This window comes from Schistocerca piceifrons, chromosome 9 (genome assembly GCF_021461385.2).
Source record: "Schistocerca piceifrons isolate TAMUIC-IGC-003096 chromosome 9, iqSchPice1.1, whole genome shotgun sequence".
NCBI classification, from domain to species: domain Eukaryota; kingdom Metazoa; phylum Arthropoda; class Insecta; order Orthoptera; family Acrididae; genus Schistocerca; species Schistocerca piceifrons.
The window spans coordinates 100,306,779-100,316,379 of record NC_060146.1 but is presented as its reverse complement, the minus strand read 5'-3'; positions in this window follow the sequence as shown (position 1 = coordinate 100,316,379).

The window sequence follows — 9,601 nt, the reverse complement described above, 5'->3', positions numbered from 1 at the left end:
CTCGTTCTGTATTATCACGTAATAGGGGAGAGCGTGTGGCAGATATGATACGCGAATTGGCATGGAAGTCATTACAGCAAAGACGTTTTTCGTCGCGGCGAAATCTATTTACGAAATTTCAGTCACCAACTTTCTCGTCCGAATGCGAAAATATTTTGTTGAGCCCAACCTACATAGGTAGGAATGATCATCAAAATAAAATAAGAGAAATCAGAGCTCGAATAGATAGATTTAGGTGTTCGTTTTTCCCGCACGCTGTTCGGGAGTGGAATTGTAGAGAGATAGTATGATTGTGGTTCGATGAACCCTCTGCCAAGCACTTAAATGTGAAATGCAGAGTAGTCATGTAGATGTAGATGTTGAAGGTAATGTTGACTTCGGTGCTTGTGTTGACATGCGACTCATTGCTCTACAGTACTAGCATCAAGCACATCAGTACGTAGCATCAACAGGTCAGTGTTCATCACGAACGTGGTTTTGCAGTCAGTGCAATGTTTACAAATGCGGAGTTGGCAGATGCCCATTTGATGTATGGATTAGCATGGGGCAATAGCCTTGGCGCGGTACGTTTGTATCGAGACAGATTTCCAGAACGAAGGTGTCCCGACAGGAAGACGTTCGAAGCAATTGATCGGCGTCTTAGGGAGCACGGAACATTCCAGTCTATGACTCGCAACTGGGGAAGACCTAGAGCGACGAGGACACCTGCAATGGACGAGGCAATTCTTCTTGCAGTTAACGATAATCCTAATATCAGCGTCAGAGAAGTTGCTGCTGTACAAGGTAACGTTGACCACATCACTGTATGGAGGGTGCTACGGGAGAACCAGTTGTTTCCGTACCATGTACAGCGTGTGCAGGCACTATCAGCAGCTGATTGGCCTCCACACTTCTGCTACCCTCTGTAATAAAAAAAAACTGAGTGAACGGATCAACGAAGAAATTGAACGGGTGTCAACGGACGTCCACCCAGAACAAATTCAAAGAACAATATACAGGGTGTCCGAAAAGTCTTTCCCTGATTACATAAATTGATAACTCAGGCTAAAAGAAAGATACAAATATGAAACTGGTGTCTAATTGTTTACAAACTATCAAAGTTTTTTTCCACCCATCAGTAAACTTCCACTTCCATTGTTGCCCAATGACAGTACACGTCGATATGACTCTGCGGTCGAAATGCTATCGCGTATTAGGACGATGATGGTTATCTCAGACTCATTGCCTTTTCCGACGAAGCGACCCTTTTTTGTCAGTGGAGTAGTGAATCGCCATAATGTGCGCATTTGGGGTTCACAACCCCCTGGCGAGGTCATGGAGTGCACCAGAGGCAGTCCAAAGGTGAATGTTTGGTGCGCGCTATTGCACGATCGAATTATCGGGCTATTCTTCTTCGCTGAGACTACCATCACATATGTAGTGTATCTGGACACGTTGCAACTGTATGCTGTTCCTCAGCTGCTTCAGTATCACCCCGATGTCTCGTTTCAGCAAGACGGTGCACCGCCTCATTGGGGTTTGGACGTCCGTGCCTATCTCGATATGACCTTTCCTGGGCGATGGATTGGTCGTGATGGGCCAACGGTTTGGCCTCCACGCTCTCCTTTTTATCGGGTTTTGTCAAGGACGAGGTCTACCGAACACGTGTACCAGATCTTGAAACCCTGCGGCAACGGATAACCACAGTCGTTGAATCGATCCCTCTAGTGATGTTGGCTAATGTGTGGACGGAAATTGAATATCGCCTAGATGTGCTACGTGCTACCAAGGGTGCTCATGTGGAAGTTTACTGATGTGTGAAAAAAACTTTGATAGTTTGTAAACAATTAGACACAAGTTTCATATTTGTATCTTACTTCTAGCCTGAGTTATCAATTTATTTAAGCAGGGAAAGACTTTTCGGACACCCTGTAGAACAAAATGAGATAAAAAAGGATGTATAGAGCGTCTGCCATGTAAGCAGGAGTTCCCGGGTTCGAGTCCCGATCGTGGCACACATTTTCAACTGTCCCAGTCGATGTATATAAACGCCTGTCTACAGCTTAGGGTCTTGATTTAATTATCATTTCACTCTATGGAACAGGTGTTCACAATCTTTTCTGTTTTTCTGATTGCTCTATACAGTGTGATTTTTTCCACAGTGTACAAACTCTAGGTACTGATCGACGAGAGGATACGGAACAAAAAAGGTCTGATGAGCTTCCGTCCGGAAATGCGTGGTGTCCGTGCCGCAGACCATTTATTCATCCTACATTGTTAGAGAGACAGCGGTCTAATACGAGCTGTACCATGCAGCCACAGTATGTGTTGAAAATGGTTTCATGTGCCTGTGCGCATTCGTATACGCGCTGTAGCATGTTCACAGCGGCCGGGCTGCATCTGAAGAGTGTCAAAGGCATCATGAATACGTTCCTACAGTGTCTTTACATCTGCAATGAGCTCTGCATACACGATGCTTTTCAGATGGCCCCATTACCAGAAATCGGACGAGTTGAGATCCTGTGAAGGTGCAGGCCGTGTAACTGGACGCCCTCGTGCGAGCCTTTGACCAGGGAAGGCACGACTGACGGGGGGAAGGCCACAGACACGGCCAACCGATTCTGCTCAAATTTCTCAGGTGGCTTGTGTACAACCTAAAACGAAAGACCCTAAGATATTTTGGGTCAACACCCTCTCAATTTTCAGAAAATCACCCCTAAAAGTTATGACAAGCAATCGACTCAAAATTGGCGGGATAGATAGGTGATTGTAAATAGAGCATTTTTCATCACCAGATATGGGGTCCGAAAACGCATACTTTTCGAGAAATCGAGGTAAGAAACTCTTATAACTGCCGTTCTGTAACCACATGATACGCGCTTCTCGCCGACAGCACCGATATCGCCGGCATTGTAGCTCAGTGTGTTCGGTGAGAGGGTTAGCTGCCCTCTGTAATAAAAAAAAAAACTGAGTTAATCGATCAATAACGTACTTAAACGGATGTCTTATGACGTCCACCCCGAGCAGATGCAACGAACGAAAGCGAACAAAATGAGATTAAAGAAAGAAAAAAAAAAAACATAGCGCAACGGCCAAGGTAAGTGGCTGAGAATCGGAGAACGCGCGCTCGAATCTCGAAGAGACGTAGCGGATGTTCTTTTCGTTTGTATTTTCCATATCTCAATTGTTAGGGATAGGAGGGTTAATAAGGTAAGTAAATCAATAAGGAATGATAACAATAAGGTATGCAAATAAATTTCTCAATCCTCTTGGGATAGTCAACAACTAAAATGTTACTCCAGGTCCCTTTACAAAAGCTCTTCGAGTCACTGTTATGTGTCCTCACTTTTCTTCGAACAACTTGATGGATGCTACTTGTCATATAAATATTCGAAACAAATATACTCACGGCACCAAGGACATCTAATGAATGCAATCTTTCGACAGCTACACTGTTCCTTCCGAAGAGTCGGCGAAAAGCGTTTACCATGTGGGTAGAGAAGCGGCAGTTTCTCGATTTCCGGAAAAGTTTGCGGACCCCATACCTGATGATGAAAAATGCTCTATTTACAATTATCTATCGATCCCTCCAATTTTGAGTCGATTGCTCATCATAACCTTTAGGGGTGATTTTCTCAAAAACGCGGGGGTGTTGACCCAAAATATCTTAGTCCTTCGTTTTAGGTTGTACGCAAGCCACCTGCCAAATTTGAGCCGAATCGGTTGGCCGTGTCTGAGGCCTTCCCCTTGTGAGAGGTGTCCGGATGTTAACGGCGAAGTAGGCTGGAGAACCATCATGTAGCAGCCATATAGCCCTTCGAATCATCAATGGCGCTTCTTCCAGCGGCGGAGGCAAAGTCACCCGCAAGAAACTCCGTTAGTTCCGGACATAAGTTCATTAGACCTTTCTTGCCCCATATTCTCTAATAGATATATCCCTAGAGTTTGCACGCGGTTCATCTACATCTCATCTACATGGATACTCTGCAAATCACATTTAAGTGCCTGGCAGAGGGTTCATCGAACCACCTTCACAATTCTCTATTATTCCAATCACGTATAGCGCGTGGGAAGAATGAACACCTATATCTTTCCGTAAGAGCTCTGATTTCCCTTATTTTATCATGGTGATCGTTCCTCCCTATGTATGTCGGTGTCAACAAAATATTTTCGCATTCGGAGGAGTAGGTTGGTGACTGGAATTTCGTGAGAAGATTCCGTCGCAACGAGAAACGCCTTTCTTTTAATGATTTCCAGCCCAAATACTGTATCATTTCTGTGACACTCTCGCCCATATTTCGCGATTAGACAAAACGTGCTGCCTTTCTTTGAACTTTTTCGATGTACTCCGTCAGTTCTACCTGGTAAGGATCCCACGCCGCGCAGCAGTACTCTAAAATAGGATGGTCAAGCGTAGTGGAGGCAGTCTCCTTTGTGGGTGTTACTTTTTCTAAGTGTCCTGCCAGTAAAACGCAGTCTTTGGTTAGCCTTCCCCACAACATTTTCGGTGTGTTCTTTCCAATTTAAGTTGTTCGTAATTGCAATACGTAGGTACTTAGTTGAATTTACGGCATTTAGATTAGACTAATTTATCGTGTAATCTGTTTAACTCATGTGGATGACGTCACACTTTTCGTTATTTAATGTCAACTGCCACTCTTCGCACCATTCCGATATTTCTGCTAGATCGTTATGCTGTTTCTTTTGATCTTCTGATGATTTTGTTAGTCGGTAAACGACAGCGTCATCTGCAAACAACCTAAGACGGCTGCTCAGATTGTCGTCCAAATCGTTTATATAGATAAGGAACAACAAAGGGCCTATAACACTACCTTGCGGAACACCAGTAATCACTTCTGTTTTACTCGATGACGTTCCGTCAATTACTACGAACTGTGACCTCTCTTGCAGGAAATCACAAATCCAGTCACATAACTGAGACGATATTCCATAAGCACGCAATTTCACTACTAGCCGCTTGTGTGGTACAGTGTCAAACCCGAGCGAGGTGGCGCAGTGGTTAGACACTGGACTTGCATTCGGGAGGACGACGGTTCAATCCCGCGTCCGGCCATCCTGATTTAAGTTTTCCGTGATTTCCCTAAATCGCTCCAGGCAAATGCCGGGATGGTTCCTTTCAAAGGGCACGGCCGACTTCCTTCCCTAATCCGATGAGACTGATGACCTCGCTGTCTGGTGTCCTTCCCCAAAACAACCCCCAACAGTGTCAAAACCCTTCCGGAAATCCAGGAATACGGAATCGATATGAATCGGTTAAAAAGAATTCGCCTTGTATAACACAACGAGTCATGCAAGGCAAGGAACTGTTTTCTTTCGCTTCCTCTGTTTAATACGAGGGTTGGAACTTAAATAGTGGCATCTATTTATTCACAACCGATACAAAAGAGTTACATGTTTGCACCTGTTACTGTCCTTCAAAGTAGTCACCAGCCTTGTGAAGATTCCGTTGCCAGCGATGTGGAAGGTGTAGTATATCATTAGCAGAACCTGTTCTGCTGATGGTTCGAATGGAGCGGTCTACTGCCTGTCGAATCTCTGGAACAGTTCTGAAGCTTCGTCTTCCGAATCCAATCAAAGTTACAAGGACTTAAGTCCCATCGACCGAACAGAGCAGCCGCAGCTCGCGCTGTGTGCGCCCTCGCATCGTCGTGCAAAATGATGGGTGGTTGGGCAGAAAGTGTCGCCGCTTCTTCCGCAAAGCTGATCGCAGGTGATGCTCCAAAAACGAACATTAATACTGTGCACTGACGGTCTGCCGTGGAGGAACGTAATGCTTAGGATAACACCATCACAGTCGTACCATCAACGGTATACTACGCCTTCCACATCGCTAGCAACGGTTTCTAAAAAATGGTTCAAATGGCTCTGAGCACTATGGGACTTAACATCTATGGTCATCAGTCCCCTAGAACTTAGAACTACTTAAACCTAACTAACCTAAGGACATCACACAACACCCAGCCATCACGAGGCAGAGAAAATCTCTGACCCCGCCGGGAATCGAACCCGGGAACCCGGGCGCAACGGTTTCTACACAACGTTGGTGACTACTTTGAAGGACGGTAACAGGTGCAAACATGTAACTCATTTGTATCAGTTGTGAATAAATAGTTGCCACTATTTAAGTTCCAACCCTCGTATCAGTTTAGAAGATGTAATTAGAAACGGATACTGATTCCAACAACGGAGACACGGGGAGATTCAGTGGAAGGTAATGAAAAGTATTAAATGTATACGCAGTTGTGAATTTGAACAATCATCAGCTGTAGAATGTAATGACGACAATGAAAATTTGTGCTGGACCATGACTCGAACCCCGATTCCTCTGTTATCGCGAGCGGTTTTAACATAAATAAAGTAAATGCTTGTCCTTATAGCGTCCCCAGAGTCATATTACGAAAAGACTTTAAATTATTTATAAAGAAGACATTCATAATTTGTAAGAGATTTTTTTTCATGTAGCCGCAAAATAATAATTTCTCTGTCCAAGTTTCAAATGCAAGGAAATAATTTATGACAAAATGATCTAAAGAGGTGACAAGATACACTCTTTTGTTAATTTTTTAGTCGTCTTCATTACTTCTTCTCTTGTCTTTATTGTGTACAGACGGACATCTTGCGAGTGCTGGCAAATGTAAGCATATTTGTATGAGTTAAGCATATAATATACCGATTTAATATTATTGTGCACTTTTAATTTGTAAGAGGTGATCCCGATTTCATGTCCGCCTTCCTTGAATTAACCTGCATTCAAGTAAATTACAGCTCAACAATCGCAGCGGCCGATGCAGCCAACGACGCCATTACGTGGCGAATTTAACTTATGAAAAATTAGCGGAAGCGGAAAACTCGCCCGCTATTAGCATAATATTAATTTTTCTCCACAGCCGCCCGACGTTGCAGAAAATACTTAGCTTTAAGATTCTTATTTTCAGTACCACAGCCGAGAGCCAGAGCCAGGACTCCGACTACAATACAATGGTTAACGGAGGTAAGAAAAATACTCTCGCGCGTGTGTGGGCCGCAATTTTAATTAATAACTAAAGATTTCTTGCTTTAAAGTGAACTGACTAGCCGAGGAAATTAATATGAAAAGTTTATTACATTGTTCAACTTAAACATCATTTTTATTAAGGCCCACCACGTAAGTCGGCAACAATCAAAAAATAATAATAACAATAATAATATATATATTAAATTACGACGGCCGACGGACGCGAGATTGGCGCCGCAACTTTGGGGCCCGATTAATATGATTCTATTGTATTCAATGTAATTATGCATGTGTCTAATTGTTGTAAAATATTAATGCTTATATGATTTCTGTTACATGTACAACAACAAAACCACACCCTGAGGAGATCTGGAGAAGAAAAAGTGTAGAGAAGAAAAGGGATTCCGATAAAGAAAAATAAAGGTAAGGCCTATTGTGCAAGCATCCTGTGTAGCTCTGTGCGGAATATCGAACCCATGTGCACATGAGATACCTTCGGTGTTGTGTGTATTTATGTGTTTATTTTTGGAGGGGATAATTATTCGTTTTGTTTATTTATTTGTTTATTTTTGGAGGGGATAATTAATTTTGTGTGTATCAGTGTTAAAGATTTGTCAGTGGCTTAAAGTGAATTTAGTATGGGTAAGATAGGACAACCTAAAGCATCCGTACCAGAAGAACAAAATCCTGTTAATATGGAAAGTGAGGGTCATTTGCAATACGTAAACGAATCCCAAGCCACCGCCTCGGATAACATAATTTCCGGAGCGGGGGGCGAGGATCTGTGGACGGTGAATGACGCTCCACAGCAGGATGGGAATAGAGTAACAACTCCACTGCCTGGGCAGGGGGGCCAATCGAGTGCTAGATGAAGTGGGGCACCAGTATGCTCACCGATTGCAGACCCATTTGCAGAATTTCTGCGCAGGTTAGAAGAAAGAGATAAGGAAAAAGAAAGAGTGTTAGAACGGAGGGAAAAACAAAGAGACGAAAAAATGGCTCAGATGCTGCATGAGCAGGAGAAAAAATTAACCCAAAAGCTCATTGAGCAAGAGCAGCGCAGTGAAGCAAAACTAGACAGTATCCAAAGCGAACTTGCCGAGATGCGGGACGCGTGCAAAGAAATACCCGATCTTGTGCAAAGCTTAGCCGGTGAAATGCAAAAATTACAGATATCGCAGGCTAGGCCTGAAGATAATGTCCAGACTTTAACCAACCGCGTGGATAATGTGGATATAGATGCACGGAAAAGTATTGACGCATATTTGGAAGTGCAAGCTCAAAAAGTAGAAAAAGAATTAAATGAATGGCTAGAAGTAAAGGATCTCGAGATATCTGCAAAGATTGAAAGCGATGTAAAAACAGCTGTAGAACAAGCGACTGCGGCCGCGAGTGTAAATATTGACGCTAGCGCTGCCGCACTACATGCCGAATTAGCACAGATCAAGTCCCGTGTGACAGCGGAGTTGCCAAATTGGCAACAGGAGGTCGCGCGAAGACTGTCTGCGTTGGAAAGCAATGTAAACAGTGGCGGACAGATCATGAATCCGACTCCGCGTACTGATTACTGTAATAACGCTGACGGTAGGCAGGGTACGAGTGCGCAACCGCAACCTAATGCGAATTATGAGCACGAACAACATGCGATACCGAGCAGCGCACATCACGAAGTGATGAATGTCCCAGAATGTAGCAATCAGACGTGCAAAAAAGAGGACAATGTAATAAAACACAGGACATTCCAACCCTTCAATAGCGAAAAACGAAATGTCCACCCTGTTGTATTTATTAAGAGCTTCAGGAATGTGTTTCCCAGGGCATGGACGGAAAGACAAAGAATACAGTTCGTGGTCTCCTTTATTCAAGGTCACGCGGCACTGTGGGCCACCGACGTGTCCGAAAAATGTCTAACGATGCAACAGTTTGAAGGTGCATTCTTGCAAAAATTCTGGTCCGATAGCGATCAAGAAAGACTACGAAAGGAGTTGTACAGTCCAGAAATGTACAATCCTAAGATGGGAACGTCACGCAAATACTTCGAAAAGTATATAAACAAAACCAGATACTGGGACGAGCCAATGTCCGATCGTGACATAATCAGATTGATAAAAATGAAGTTGCCCAGTGAAATTAAAAGATATTTCATCAATGTGCCGGAATATGATATAGAACAATTCATGGAAATAGTGGATTCTGTTGACTTATTGATCGAAGATATGAAAACCGAAAACAAGTGGAACCATGCAGGTTGTAATCAACAAAAAGCCGATTACAATAGCAGCCACAGTAACGGTAGTAACTTAGTACCAAATGGTAACGGGATTAGGCAAGAGCACCGGCAACAGAATCGAGGCACAAACAATGGCAATGGTTATAACGGCAACGGTTATAATCGTCAAAATCGAAAGACACATCATGATGGACGCATGAGTAATGGATATAATGGTAACGGCAATCCGCAATGGCGGAACAACCGAAACCAGTGGCGTGGTTGTAATGAACCGACACCACAGTGGCAACAAAACACAGTGCCACAATGGAACGCCAACCCAGGTCCATCACAGAACATGTCAGGAAGTTACAACCGACCACCGCAAAACCAGAGCC